The following is a 15,052-nucleotide window of genomic DNA, read 5'->3' as shown; positions in this document are numbered from 1 at the left end:
AAATACACAAATTTGCTTTTGGTCCAATTTCTTGCAATTTCATTAAAAAAGCTGACTTTTTTTTTGGCCATTTAAGCATATTTTCTTTGCTGTGTCAGGAGGTATAAGCAAATTAATGGTATTTGCTAAAAAATCAAAGTCTTCTGGAAAAAAAATCACGGTATTATTTGTGTGGGTACTGCATAAACAAATTACTTTTATAGATAATGGAATATGACCAGCCCAAAAGAAGCCAAAATAGGCTAAGCACAGGGGGTGACACAGTGAAGGGCTTAAAGTCCTTATTTGTAAGAAAAATAAATAAATAAAAATGAATGTTTAGTGAAATATTATCAGCACATTCCACATTCTTACTGAGCTTACTCTTTATAAAACTTTTGTGCTGTTAATGGAACCTCTTTTTTTTTCAGTCCAAAAGAATTTCCACATATAGGAGGTACATACTTCTGTTTTATTATGGAAGATGTGCATTTCCATGCTACACATGCCCACCAAAAATGGGTATACCTATGTCAGTATCAGTGGTGGAACTACCATTGGTGCGACAGGTGCAGTGCATCGAGGCCTATGGAGATAATGGGGCCTGCTGCATGGCAGATGCTGAGGGTCGGGGGCCCCGGTTCTCTCCTCCCTGCAGCGGGGCCCACAGCTCGCTAGTTCCGCCTCTGGTCCGTATACACAGTTTGCATATCATTGACTCCTTATGCTTGGAGAGATGGAATAACAGTGGACAGGGGCATGCCAGCATAGGCTGAGTAAAGCAGGGCGTGTTCACATAACCGTGACACAGTTAGATGTCTTTTAGGCGTGGTATCCCTTGCGGGTGCTGGAGTGCTGGTACAACTATACACAATGATTATGATACTATTAGCTGCACTATCTAGTCGCTTCTGACTGCATGATTTCATATCAACACCTCCAACTGATAGTACTTTAGAGTTGCAACTATATTAAATGAAGTCAGGAGTGACAATTCGCATTGATTAAATTACATGTCCATTTAGACTATTACAGTAAAGAAGATTCCCATTTAATTTTTAAAGGGGTAAGCAACACATAGGGAGGTGATTGTACAGTATTTAATTACATTTTGTATTAAAAATGTGATTTTCACCTTATTAATAACACTGTCAAGACACTATTCTCTCTTGTGTATATGACACTTCATTACATTATTATATTGTATACAAATAGGGTAATTTAACTTTATTACTGTAAAGCCATATCTCTACGCTATCGTACAATTGTATATCACATGTACTTCTGGCACAAAATGGGGCTTCAATGCGCATGCGGCCCGCACATGCTCAAAATAGCAGAGTGATGATACTCAGGAGGGTGGAATGGGATCACTGATCCCTTCCCCGAATTTTGCTATATGTTCTAGGGATGCTGTGTTCTTCCCCTGGGTATGTCCAATGGAGCTAATAGGAGCTAGGGAGGGATGATTATGACAATTGCTTTTAGGCTTTTGTGCTTTATTTTGGCATCTTTTTGTTTTAACCTTTACATATATTGTTTATTAGTTAGATTATTAGTTAAGCGTAATAGTTACATTTTATTAATTATTTGGCTTCTCTTACAATTAGTATACTGTAAATTAAAACAGTCAGACTCACTTATTTCAGTAGTTATTAGATTGCCAAAAATGTTTATTAGACTGGAAAATGGATTCATGAGATTTGGCAAATAGGCCCAATAATTTTATCAACCGATTGTGGATAGAAAGAAAAAGTGTTGAAGCAGACAGAAAATGCTAGGTTGCAGTTGGCATTTAGTATATTGCGTTATTATTAGAACATTTTGCAGTAGCTATTAAATAAAAAAATATATACTTTTAAAACATAATGTAATTGATAGACAATTTTAATTACCAATTGCTTCTAAGTATCTGTACTAATATTTCTGAAATGCAGCAATGTGCAATATCGGGCTGAACGGTCGCTTAATATTTGATTGAACCAATACTTGGCTGAAAACTCTGCAGCCTGTACCCAGCCTCACTCTAAAAGATGTAGACAGAAATGATTGTAGACATGGAGCTAGCACAGAGGTTCACACCAGGGGTGGATCTAGACAACTGCTTTACCCTGGGCGATTTTAGGGGGGGGGGGGGGGATTTAGGCCCCACCCCCTTTCTGATTTCTAAGGCTGCCGGCGGCTGCACACCATGTGCAGGTCCGCTCGGCAGTGACAATGTGCTGCCCGGCTGCTCTGATTGTGTTTAAAACACAATCAGAGCAGCCGGGCAGCACACTGTCACTGCTGAATGGACCTGCACAGTGTGCAGCTGTCGGCAGCAAGCCCCTGCTAGGGGGGGCGATCGCCCCGATCGCCCCCCCTGGATCCGCCACTGGTTCACACAGGCATGAGATGCACATATAAATAACCTCTAATATGCTCTTGTTTCTTCCACTACTCAAAGTAACACACATACCTGCTAAGCTTTACACCCTTGTTGGTCGTTGGTGACACAGTAAGCCCTCACCCCATATAGTGTTGTACTAGTGGCTATACTGTCCCTAGGTGCAGGGTTAAGACCACTACAGGACCCAGAGTTGAGGGGAGACTGGCAATTCACCCCCCCCCCCTCCTCTGAGGCCCTCGCAGCATTTCTCAAAGCACCGGCTCTGCTTTGTCTATCAAAGGTAGATCCCATTAGAGAAAAGTTTTCTGTGTATCACAGAAAGCAGAACAGTTACACAACTAATTGTCTATACTCTCCAAAGAAGGTGCTGTCTTGCTTGATAGACTGTGAGGCCATTCTCCCTGGGTGCTGACCCTTATACATTGTTTCATCCCCTGCCTAGGATTTTTCCTTATCGGCTCTAGCTCCCTTTTGTTTGCTTTTAGTAGTATCTAACTTATCATATCAGAAATAGTAATATAGTCTCCTCTGCTAGCAAAGCACAAAACCGCAAATGTGCAACAATAAGCACGCAAATACCTTGGATTAGCTTAACTTAGACAATGAAAACAAATGTCTGATTAGTTGATTTGGTTTGCGGCCCATCTGTACGTTTAGAAAATGACCCATCAATGTCACTTTATGCACGATATAACCTTAAAGGGCTTTGCTATTGCCAATGGACCCTGAGTTCTGTATGATCTTTAAGGACACACAAAACCCTCTTCATCAAATCAACTTCTAAAATACCATTCAGCGACTTATTATCTTGATACCCCGAGGGATAACTTTGCATCGTCCTACATTGCTGCCATGTTCAAGACCTAATTTACACGGTCGTCAGACATTATCACTTTGCAATGTTTTCTGTCAGCAATACTGCTTTAAGGGTCATTAAGGAAAACAATTAAAAGTATCACCAGGTATTCCATTTATAACTTGCGAGCATTCAAAAAAACAGTTCACAACTGTAAATGTTATAGCCAGTTCTCAGTACAATTGTTTTTAGACTTTTAAAAGTTTAACAAAATATAAACAGATCATATATAACAATGAACCTTGGACTAAGATGTTATATGCTACTTCATAAACAGCAAGTTGCTTTACTTGGCATAACCAATGTTGCATTCATTTCTGCATATAGATTTTGTTGTCTCCTCCTGCCCTCCCTGGACTGAGAACAGCAGGAGGAGATCACTCTTTCTGCCTATAACAGGCTGATAATGCTCAATTTCCTGTCCTGTAGTGAACTCACAGTTCAGTGCAGCACAAGAAACAGAGGTTTATTTGCTTGTTATGGAACAGCCAGATAGAGAACCAAGACCTGAAGGCTGTCTAAACAAGGAGCGCGGTCATAGAAGTGCACAAAGCATATTGGCCACGGTCCATAGGATACAGCACTGTATACTATTCAGCAGACTGGGTTCAACACTGTATATTAGTCACACCATAGGACTCAGCACTGCAAACTTGGCACTAGATATTGTTCAGTACTATTAAGCAGCTGACGCATAAAAATCAGCACTGTATACTAGCCAACAGATCGGGCTCAGAGCTGTGTTGTAGCTCTGAGATTGGACTTTGCATTACACACTACACATCAAGTTGCACTCAGTACTGTGTTGAAGTCATTATATGTTGCCCAGCAGGGCTCAGATGGGGCTGAGCTTTCTATATTAACAATCAGATTGAGTTTAATTTTCTATGCTGGTCTCAGGTTGGATTTGATATGGTATACTAGTCAACAGAATGACTAGAGTTTATATATTGGCCACTAGGGCTCAATTTTCTATATTAGTCATCAGATAGAGGCCAACTTTGTGTATGATACACTAGATCAGGTATTACATCTGTGCATATAATGTGTGTGCGTGTGCAAACACTGCTAGATATAATGTGTGTGTGGTCACTGGCTGGGCTATTGTGCTTTTGGTAACGTGTATGGTCACAGGCTGTCCGTACAATTATATGAGAGGGTTGAGGGTATGTGTGTTTAAGTTAGGGAATTTAGACTGTAAGCTCCAATGGGGCAAGGACTGATGTGAATGAGTTCTCTGTACAGCACTGTGGAATTGGTGGCGCTGGTGGTGATGATGATGATATAAAAACTGGTTATGCACTCTCCACTGTTTTTTTGTTCAACCTAACTCAGGGCTGTCTTAACTCATGGGCACGCTGGGCAGTTGCCTGGGGGCTCATTGAGCATAGGGACCCCATAGGCTTGCCAGCTTTTCAGTATATTATGGAAATTGCACTCAGAGGGCCTGATTCATCAAGGACAGTAAGGCAAAAAAATAGTAAGTTTTTTCCTGGACAAAACCATGTTACAATGCAAGGGGTGCATATTAGTTTATTATTTTGCACATAAGTTAAATACTGACTGTTTTTTTATGTATCACACAAATAATTTATAGCTTAATTTTGTACACTGAAATTTATAGTTGATCTAGGACATGCCATTCCCCAACTATAAGTCTGTCTCTACATGAATTAGGCTCAGAGTGTTCATGTGCATGATGTTGACTAACTGTGCAGAAGAACGTTCATTTTCAAGACTGAAACTCATAAAATATCAGCTTTGCAGCATAATAGGGCAGTAGCGTTTGAACTGGCTGTCACTCATGTGTATGGAAAATGACATCCTGAAGACCACTGATTTAAAGCCAATTATAAAGCAATTCTCTGCAAAGAAATTTCACAAATATTTGTGTTGAACACTTGATTAATAATAAATAATTCAAAGTAATTTTGTACCGTGCTATTGCCATCTATATGATTTACCAGCCGAGTACCATTTTTATGTTGAATTTCTTGCTTTTCAACTTCAAAGATCATGTTATATTGTCCAAACATTTGTGTGGATTAATCTCTGCTGTACAGCATTTTTTTTTTGAAGCTTAAACACTGATTTTGTTGAAAGTGCCAATAAATATTAGCTTAATTTTATGGATAATTTACATTTTTATTCCTGTTAGTGGTTGTGTAGGTAGGGCCCCAGGCCTATAATGCTGTTAAGATGGCCCTGACCTAACTGTGGGTCCTCACAATAATTGCATCTGATGCCCATTTTCTTATCCATATATAGTACCTGGTACAGTGGATATAAAAAGTCTATACACCCTTATTTCAATTGCAGGTGTTTGTTATGTAAAGCCTGAAATCAAGATAAATCATATCAGACCTTTTTCCCATCTTTAATGAGATCTTTCAACCAACAAAATTGAAGTGAGAAACAAATAGACAATACCCTGGTTGCATAAGGGCACACACTATCAGAATGGAGATACTGCTGTGGTCAGAGTTAACCAATCACATTCAAAATCATGTTTAAAGGTAATTAGCATACACCTGCCATTAATAACAGCAATAGTGACTAACCCAAAATAAAGATCAGCTGTTCCTGTAGGAATTCCTTGCAGTGTTCTTCGTTGCACCTACTGAGATAGACATGGTCCACAAGGAGCTTTCAAAACATTTATGGGATCTCTTTTTTGAAAAGTACCGATAAGGAGAGGAATATAAAGGAATTTCAAAGGCAGTACATGTACTATGGAATACTGTCAAGACTATCATCAATGTGTGTAAAAACAGGGACATTGCCAAGATCGGGACATCCCTCCAAAGTTGATAGCAGCACAAGGAGAAAATTAATCAGAGAGGTTACATGCACATTTATGGGGTAGGGTGTCAAGGTGGAATCAATTTGTCACAAAGATGAACATCCAAGCCCATCTAAATTTTGCAAAAAATACATGTAATCACCCCAAACCATATGGAAAAATGTCTTATGGTCTCATGAAACTAAGGTTGTTGTCATGGTCGTCAGTATTTCTTGATCTGATTCGGGACCCTTAGGTCTGGCTGAAGCAGGAGTGAAATGGAATCTGGAGACCTTGATAATCTCTCTGCTCATCTAGAGTACTCTGAGTATTACTAGCAGTATAGGAGTCTGCACCAGAGTACAGAACTGGAATCCAGCATAATAACACTCTGGAACTGTTCGTGGGTACTCAATCCCGGCATCTGTAACCAGGCACACTGGGCTGGAACCCACTAATCAGAACTCAACAGGAACTCAGAACTGTGGCAAGGAATGATTAACTCAGGACTGCAAGGCAGCCACAGACTTGGAACCCACAGACAGATACACGGAAATGGAAATAAGTCCTAGGGGAAAATGAATCAAGCAGTGATTTTTTCAGAGATTAAAAATCGCGGCAAATCGCAGGTGATAACCCGCGATTTTAGTCCGCAAGTTGTGAGATGTATTAAACTGTGTTTTTTACTCTGATCTTCAAAATCGCTGGTCATCTCTCGCGATTAGCTGGGAATTCAAACATGCCGTGTTTAGCCAACTCACCTGTGCTTAGCTAACTCTCCCATGTTATGGTTACATGCTGCTGTTTAGATGCGGGATTACTAAACACATCACTGTGACACTGCCCTGCCTATACAGCCGCAGGTCCCAGCGGCTGTCAAAAGTTTAAAAATAGAAGAAACATTTTTTTAAAAAATGCGTGGGGTCTCCCCGTCCGAGCACTATTAACCCTAGTGCCCCATTGCTGGATGCGTGAAAATCGGGGAAAAACTTGTGTGGGGTCCCGCTGATTTTCATGTTACCAGCACTAGGCAAACCAGCCTGGGTGGTTGGCACTATAGCAGGAGGACACATGGCAGGGGTCCCACTGCCATAATGACAAACTAACCCCAGGCTACTCAGCACTGGGCTGGATTCCCTAGGGAGTGGAGTCCGCAAATTAAATGAGTGGGCCCCCGCTCAAGGAATAACCAGCCGAGTGCTGAAAGCACTAGGGCTCTTCCTACACCCCTGGGTGGTGGGTGTAGGGTAATAACGGCAATTAAAAGTTTTCAAAAACAAACGGACTCGATTTTGTTTTGCAGAATGATAAACTTCGCATAATGCAGGATACTTGTAGAGAGATATGCACCTTAGAATTGCAGGTATTTATAGAAAGATGTGCACTTGAAAATGCAGGATACTTGAAAAGTGATTAGTTGGTAATGCAGGATGTTCACAGAAGATGATCACTTTGGAAATGTAGTGTAATTTGAAACAGTGCAGGAACAACTGGCACCTGGAGCCAAGAACTATCCTCAGGAGAGAAGTGTGTTGTTGTGGCAATGAACAGATCTCACCAATTTATTTAAATAGGGTGTTCCAAATAGCTATTGACTGCGCATTTCATGTGATCACAGTTGCTGAATCTGGTTGGTCTGGAATGATCACCTGACTGCATTCAAGATGAGTGGGCCCATGCAGCAGAACAAACAGTATGTGTTTGTTTACGAATGAAGATGTGATGGAATGCTGCAGGTGCCCAGGAGGGACCCGGGTAGCAGTGATATGACAGTGGCAGACATGGTGAGTGTGACTAAGACCCCGATGTGTGACAGTTGAACTTATTGCCCTTGATTCTAAAAGATATATTTGGTGCAAAGTCAACATTACTCATCACCAGAGAACATCATACCTACTGGGAAACATGCTGGTGGAAGCATCATGTTATGGTGCTATTTCTCCTCAATTAAAACAAGGGCTCTAGTCAGGATAAAAGGCATAATGATTACCTCCAAATATCAAGATGTTATGCCACAAAATGTGCTGGCCTGAAGAAGCATTTCAGCTTCCATCATGATAACAAACCAAAGCACACACCCACGTCAATAGAGGATTGGCTGCAGATAAAGAAGTATGACCCCATTAGTCTAGACCACAATCCCATTGAAAACCTGTGAATTGACCTAAAGAGGGTTGAGCACTGGAGATTCCCTCGCAATTTGATGGGCCATGAACTATTTGCAGGAAAGAATAGGATAGATTTTCAAACTCCAAGGGGTAAATGTATCAATCTGCGCATTCTGCAAGTCGCAAATATTCGGCGAATTTGCAAGGCGGGTTTAAAAGGACAATGTCTTTACCAGCAAGTCTCCTGGTATTTTCCAGATTTTTCGAGCATACCACCCGTAACATTGAAGGAAGGCTGCCACCTTGTTTGAAGGGAGTGTTAATGGCGTAATGAACTATTATCAAGAGGCTAACAATTCTGGTTTGAGCGCGAACGTTTATTGTATAGTCTTATATATATATACATGTATATGTATATATATATATATTTTAAAGTTGAGTTCCCATCGTTTTCATGACTCAAAACCTTCCAGTTTTAGAGTGAATTGAGGACAGTGTTATTGTAAACACTGTGTATTCTGGTCACCACGGTAAAAGGTTACTATGGCCTTGCCTAGATCTATAGGTGAAAGAGTACTATTGTCTTTTGTAAAAAGGAAAAGATATGTGTGTCCACCAAATGAAACATTTATGTTACCTACAAACTTAGTCCATGTTCATCTTGTTGGGGAATCTTTGGAAAACACCAGTACTCCATGCTATACTAGCTGTACCAATCTCACTATACATCCAGGGCCGGTGCTAGGGTCCTTGGCGCCCTAGGCACACTTTCAAAATCCGCCCCCCCCCGTCCCTCCCCCCCAGGCACACTTTCAAAATCCGCCCCCACGTCTTTCCTTACCTTAACTTGGCTCCATAAAGCTGCTCCTCTCTGCTGGGTCCCGTTCCTCACTGACACTGTCGGGCTGTGATGATGATGTCACGCCCGACAGTCAGTGAGTGGAGGGGAGGAGACGGAACGCCCTATCAGCTGTTGGAGGGGAGGGTGGCGGTGATGATCCATAGCCCCTCCCCCCTCCCCGTGGATCTATCTGAAGCTGTGCGGCGGCCATGGAAGGTAGGGTCAGCGGTCGCCGCACAGTTTTAAAGTAATTTTAATTCTGTGGCGCCCACCAGAGCCCGGCGCCCTAGGCAACTGCCTAACCTTGCCTAATGGGAGCGCCGGGCCTGTATACATCATTAGGATATCTTAGGGCAACTTACCTAGTTATTGTCACATAGGAAGTGCCAGTTGTTGTTAGATACACTGTGGAGTATTTAATTCAGGCTACACTTTATTTGTGCAGTTATTTATGAATCAGCACCATTGGGGAAAGTGCATCCACATAACTATAGCAGCCAACCGACCTGTGACTTAGCAAACCATCTAAGTTTGGATTACTATACAGACTTTGGCAGCAGTTGCTGCCAGCTCCAAGCCATCCTTGGTGGCGACATCTTTCAGCTTCATGTCTTTACCTTCCTCAAACTCATCTCATTCCAACTGTACCACAGTCCTGAAAGCTGCACGGAAATGCCACTTGCTGCTGCCTTCAAATGTTGTGGCTGATAATGCTGCTGCAGTTATTTATAGTAGCCACATGACTAGCCACCAACAGCTACAATTGTTAATCTGCTATCTCACGTACCACCAAGTGTTCCTCATACCTCTTAGATTGTAAGCTCGTTTGGGCAGGACCATCATTACCTTCTGTTTCATATCATTGTATGTAATTTGTATGTATCATTATCCCCTTAATGTACAGTGCTGTGCAATAGTTCAGTGCTTTATGAATAAAGGATAATAATAACAGAAATAATGTTGGACATTGTATTGAAATTACATATATCATTAGTAAAATTGGGGAATTCTAACTGACCAGTAAGTTTACTTTACCTGGAGAATATAGAATTATGCATTATTGCAAACTCCACCAGACACTGCTTTCAGTGCAGCATACCATGTCCTCACAGTATTGATTGCAGCTATCAACTGTTAAAAAAATCCAATAACATGCTGACAACATTCAACACTGGGATTTTATAATGTGAAACAAACAGGTCTATGCCTGTTACAGCAATAGCAATCGTTATGGACAGTTTATGAAAGAGAACACTGACTGCAAACAAGGAACTTTTGCTCTTCTACTGGATGCCTATGCTCTTCAGTTATATTTAAACAGTGTGTAGTGTGATTATGTTTAGCCTTTTTGTCACATTAGTTAGATCTCTTAATAAATTATGTCTAAATCAGTAGACAGAAGCACTGGAGAGACCAGGAAATTCAAACTGTCAGACACTGTGTAGGTAGCATTTGATTGGATGACCGTGGGACATGACCACACAAGTGTTGCCTTCATTACTCACAAGCTGATGCCAGCAATTTGGTCCTCCATCATTTTATAGACACCTGGCTCTGGAGATGTCGTTACAGTAATTGTGGGGTACCAGAGAAAGGAGTCCCACCAGACTAGAAGCTGGGAAACAAGCTAGGAGTGAAGGATGTCCGAAAGTTGACAGCCTCTTCAGTGCTATTCATTTAAGGAAAACTTTTTAAAAAAATGTATATAACTTATCTTTGACCACAAACTATTTGTTAGACTGAAATCTATATTTTGAAGCTAAAGCGTTCTTGTCAAAAATATTTATTAAAGTCCTCTTCCAGGAATGGGATCAGGTATCCAGAAAGTTCTAAACAACGGTTTTCAGTTATAATGTCATACACACAGACATGCTCAGCCAGCCATTACTACTATAATCACTATGAGGAGCATACTTTCCAACTGTCCCGATTTATGATGGACAATCCCAAATTGAGGGGACTGTTCCGCCACCCTGACAGGTAGGACCTTTGTTCCAACTGCACGGGGCTGTTGGAAGCAATTCTGCTCACAAAAATTATGCCCCAAACTGGCAATTTGTGTTCCTGGGCCCACCTTTCCTAGAGGGATGAGTCTAAAAAATGTTATATCTCAATATCTAATTAATAATAACAATAATAATAATTTTAGAACAATACTTTTATTATGTTTTGGAGTGGATAAAGCAAACGACAAGTGGGTTAGAATGTCACCCCGTTTATCCACAGGGTCCTTACATGTTTCCCCTCTGTCCCGTGTCTTGTGGGTGTCCCTGATTAGAACTGTACCATTGGTGCATTTAGCAATACAGGGTATTTTGGGGAGAGGAGAAGTAGGTTGGGTAGACCTAGTGTTTCAGAATTACTAGGTACACCCACTGGGATTTGGTATGCTACAACGCAACGGGGACACAACCACAACATAAATCCTGAGAATTCAGGATAATAAAGGGCATAGCTGTATAACCAAATGCAAAGGAAAATAACACAATTTATATTATTATAGTATAGGGTTACAATATTTGGCACTGGTGAAATCCAAGCAAGTTACAAAGAGCACCAAGAGTAGTTTGAAGCATAATTTATTTGTATTTTTGTGCCGTATTATGCTTAAGCTATGGATAGAGCATTTGTGATCCCTAATTGACTTACTCTTAGTATCCAACACAGTACTAGGTATTAATTGATTGAAATGACTCGAGATAAGCAGACCATAGAATCACTAATGTTTCATCTGCATTTAAGATTATCTTTATGTTGCTTTCTTGTTTGTTCCTTCCCTTAATTTTCTTTCTTGGTGGTGCAATTTTAGCCAATTATTTTACTTGATTATAATGATTTTTTTTATTTTATTTTAAACACTACTCTTTATTAAATATTAATGTATAAAACAAAGAGAAGAAGAATATATAATCCCATTTTCATATTATAAATTCAAAATAAGAAGAATTGCATTGTGCATTTAGTCAATATAAAAAATAGGGACATTTCCAGAACAAATAATTTCAGGGACAGACTTTTTCAACTTGGGACTGTGAGTGGAAATTGCGGACAGTGCTCAACTGCTGTTTGTATCATTGTATGTTTTAGCATTATGTTAATGAGAGTGTAGAAGTCTGTGTGCATTTGTATATACTTGGGTTTTTTATTTTTTATGTAATTAGCTTTGTAATTTTTTTGTCATTTTTTTTTTAGCAACAGTACTATTCATATAATATGGGTGTTATTGAGTACAGATGCTAAAGCAGTGTTTAAGAACACCTCAATCAAGTTCCAGCAGGATCATTTTTAATACTACATCAATTCTACCAGACAAGTCATTTTAAAATATGACACATATGAGTGAACCACGCTACATAGTAACTGGTGTGTTGCATACTGTACATCTGCCGTAGCTACCATTCAGCCTATTAGCATCTGCTATGACTATAACAGTCTAGAATGGTTCTATCTGTTGCATCTATGAAACTACAGGGCTTTAGGTCACAAATTAATCTGTTACAAGCAGGTGCGCATGGCAAACTGCTTCACTTAAATATATTGTTAAGTGAAGTATTTTTTTTAGCACCATTTAGTTCAATTGAAGTTCAGAGAACAGGGCCTAATTGGAAATGGAGAACATCACTCCTAGGCAATGTACAGGAATTTCTGGTGACACTGCTGATTCATTGGGCTGTAATGTTATAGAGCAATAGTAGGAAGACCTATTTCCCCTGGAGGCACCGCTGCTAAGACATTTTTGCTGTTCTAAATGAGCATCTGCATATATCTGCAGCTTGGATGGCTCATTCCCTCAGGCTTGCAGTGTGACTGTGGGGTAGCACCAGGTTACTGTACAAAGCTCATCAGTAGGGGTCCTGTGTCTACAACGCAATGCTGCGTCATGCACTTCTCAGTTCACACACATCTTCTTAGACCTATGTTCCCTGCTATTAACTGAGTATGATTAATGGCATGGTTAGAACCCAATGCAGAATAAAGAAGAGGGATATAGTCATTAACTATTTCTGTACCAGCTGAGCCTTGATAGATGCTCACACTTGTACTATATATATATAGACATCTCACTCATGTAATAGGCCTGTGTTATACTCCCAAAGGTAGATAGATAAATAGACAGACAAACAATCTTCTGAGTAATGCTTGAGGAACACAGCATATAATACTGGTAGAGTGTCATGCAAATCTCAGATGTCTTTATCATCTACAAAGAAAATGCACACACAAGATGAAGGGAAATAGCACTACTTACAAGTGCAGAGAAATGGAGATCAGATGATCCTGACTGTGCCTGCCATGGCAGCATAGGTAGATTTGGAAGAGATGGACACAGAAAGCATGCTTTCCCCACATAGATCCCATCATTAGAAAAAAAAGCTGCAGTATGAAGTGTTCTGTCCTTACCGTGCTGCAGCTGTCTACTAATCCGTGCACTGAAGACTGGTATCCCGATAAAGAGGCTTCTCTGACTGGATGTGGAAGGGAGAGACGGTTCTTGGAGTGATCAGAGGAGGGGAAGAGGGAAATCAGTAGGAAAGAGAAGATTTCACAATGCATATAGCTGTGGGTTCTTATCATGCTCCCTGTGTTTCCCTGAGCTGCATCTGCACTACAGAGGGAGAGAGAGAGAGTGTGAGAGAAAAATGTCCCAAAAATAGCCCGGCTGCCAATGACTTGCTGAAACCTGAGAAAGAATTGCTGAATTTAAAGATCTGGGTCGCTGTGGGTGTGTGGATTAAACTGAGGAGAAAAGGGTTGGCAGGAAACACAGGGGAACAGCACCACGTGGGTCCCTGGAATAAAACACCAGTGACCTGATCTCTGACCATTGGGGGCAAATTTCTGCTGCTAATGGAACCAGGGGCCCATTTACAATGTGATCTACAAAGCATACAGTAATATAATTGTGTATATAATTGTAGAGAATTCTAAGAAACGAGAAGGGAAACCAGCCATGCAGTGCTTTTTTGGCTCTAGACCTGAGACAGTGGTTAAGTTACTATAACAGAGGCGCAGCTGAATGTACGGCTGGCTGAGTATCAGAAGGTCACTTGTCTATCAAAGTGGCATTGCAGTAAAACCTTTGCTGTTGTTTCAGAAAAGCTGAAGCTGGTTTCTTCTTCAGACAGTTTCTTAAACAGGGCTAACGTTTGTTTCCTATTTGGTCACTTTCTTATTTACAAAGTAAGTGATTTTGTTTCAGTGGTTAAATGATGTGGAACCAGTAGTTTCATATATAGGAATGCCCTGTATATACTACAATTGAATCCATCATCATCATCATCATTATTAACATTTATTTATATAGCGCTAGCAAATTCCGTAGCGGTTTACAATTGGGGATAAATACAATAATATACAATACAGGGTGATACAGACAAAGAGGTAAAAGGCCCTGCTCTCAAGCTTACAATCTAAGGGACAATGGGAGTTTGATACATGAGGGTAAGTATACATATTGCATATTGGTCCAGCCAGATTGCAAAGGTAAAAGTGATTCATATGCTATATGATCCTGTCACACAACAATGTTGGTAAGGGGGTCAGAGGGGTTTTGTCTTGTGGGAATTGTGCAATGGGTGGTAACAGGGTAACCCTAGGAAGGTTAAGAGGGTAGTAGAGGAATATTATAAGTTTGCCTGAAGAGGTGGGTTTTCAGAAACGCTTGAAGGTTTTTAGACCAGAGGATTGTCTTATTATGCGAGGGACTTAATTCCATAGAGTGGGTGGAGCCTGAAAAAAGTCCTGTAACCGGGAATGGGAGCATGTGATGAGAGTGGAAGAGAGACGCAGATTCTGTTCAGAACAGAGGTGTCGAGTTGGAAGATATTTTGAGACAAGTGAGATGTATGTTGGTGCAGTTTTGTTGATGGCCTTGTATGTTAGTACAAGTATTTTCTATTGGATACGGTAAATAACAGGGAACCAATTTAGAGAATGAAAGAGTGACTCAGCAGAGGAAGAACGACGAAGGACATAAAATCAATCTAGGCGCAGCATGCAAAATAGATTGTAGGATGAGCAGGGCTGCCAAGAAGAATTCAGGGCCCGGGTACAACAAATTCATGAGGCCCCCCTCATAGTGAAGTAAGCCCCAAAA

The 15,052-nt window shown here is 40.6% G+C and overlaps 1 protein-coding gene across 1 annotated transcript in view; it reads right to left on the bottom strand.

Moving 5' to 3' along the window:
• AMMECR1 (AMMECR nuclear protein 1) overlaps positions 1-13,562 on the bottom strand; it is a 167,725-nt gene extending 154,163 nt beyond the window's left edge. The window contains exon 1 of the mRNA XM_075184328.1: positions 13,357-13,562. The gene's annotated coding sequence lies outside the window, so the exon portion shown is untranslated. The remainder of the gene's footprint in view (positions 1-13,356) is intronic.
• Positions 13,563-15,052: the final 1,490 nt, after the last annotated feature.

Source organism: Mixophyes fleayi, chromosome 9, assembly GCF_038048845.1.
Source record: "Mixophyes fleayi isolate aMixFle1 chromosome 9, aMixFle1.hap1, whole genome shotgun sequence".
NCBI classification, from domain to species: Eukaryota; Metazoa; Chordata; class Amphibia; order Anura; family Limnodynastidae; genus Mixophyes; species Mixophyes fleayi.
Note: the sequence above shows the minus strand (reverse complement) of the source record. Positions and strands in the feature narration are given on the sequence as shown.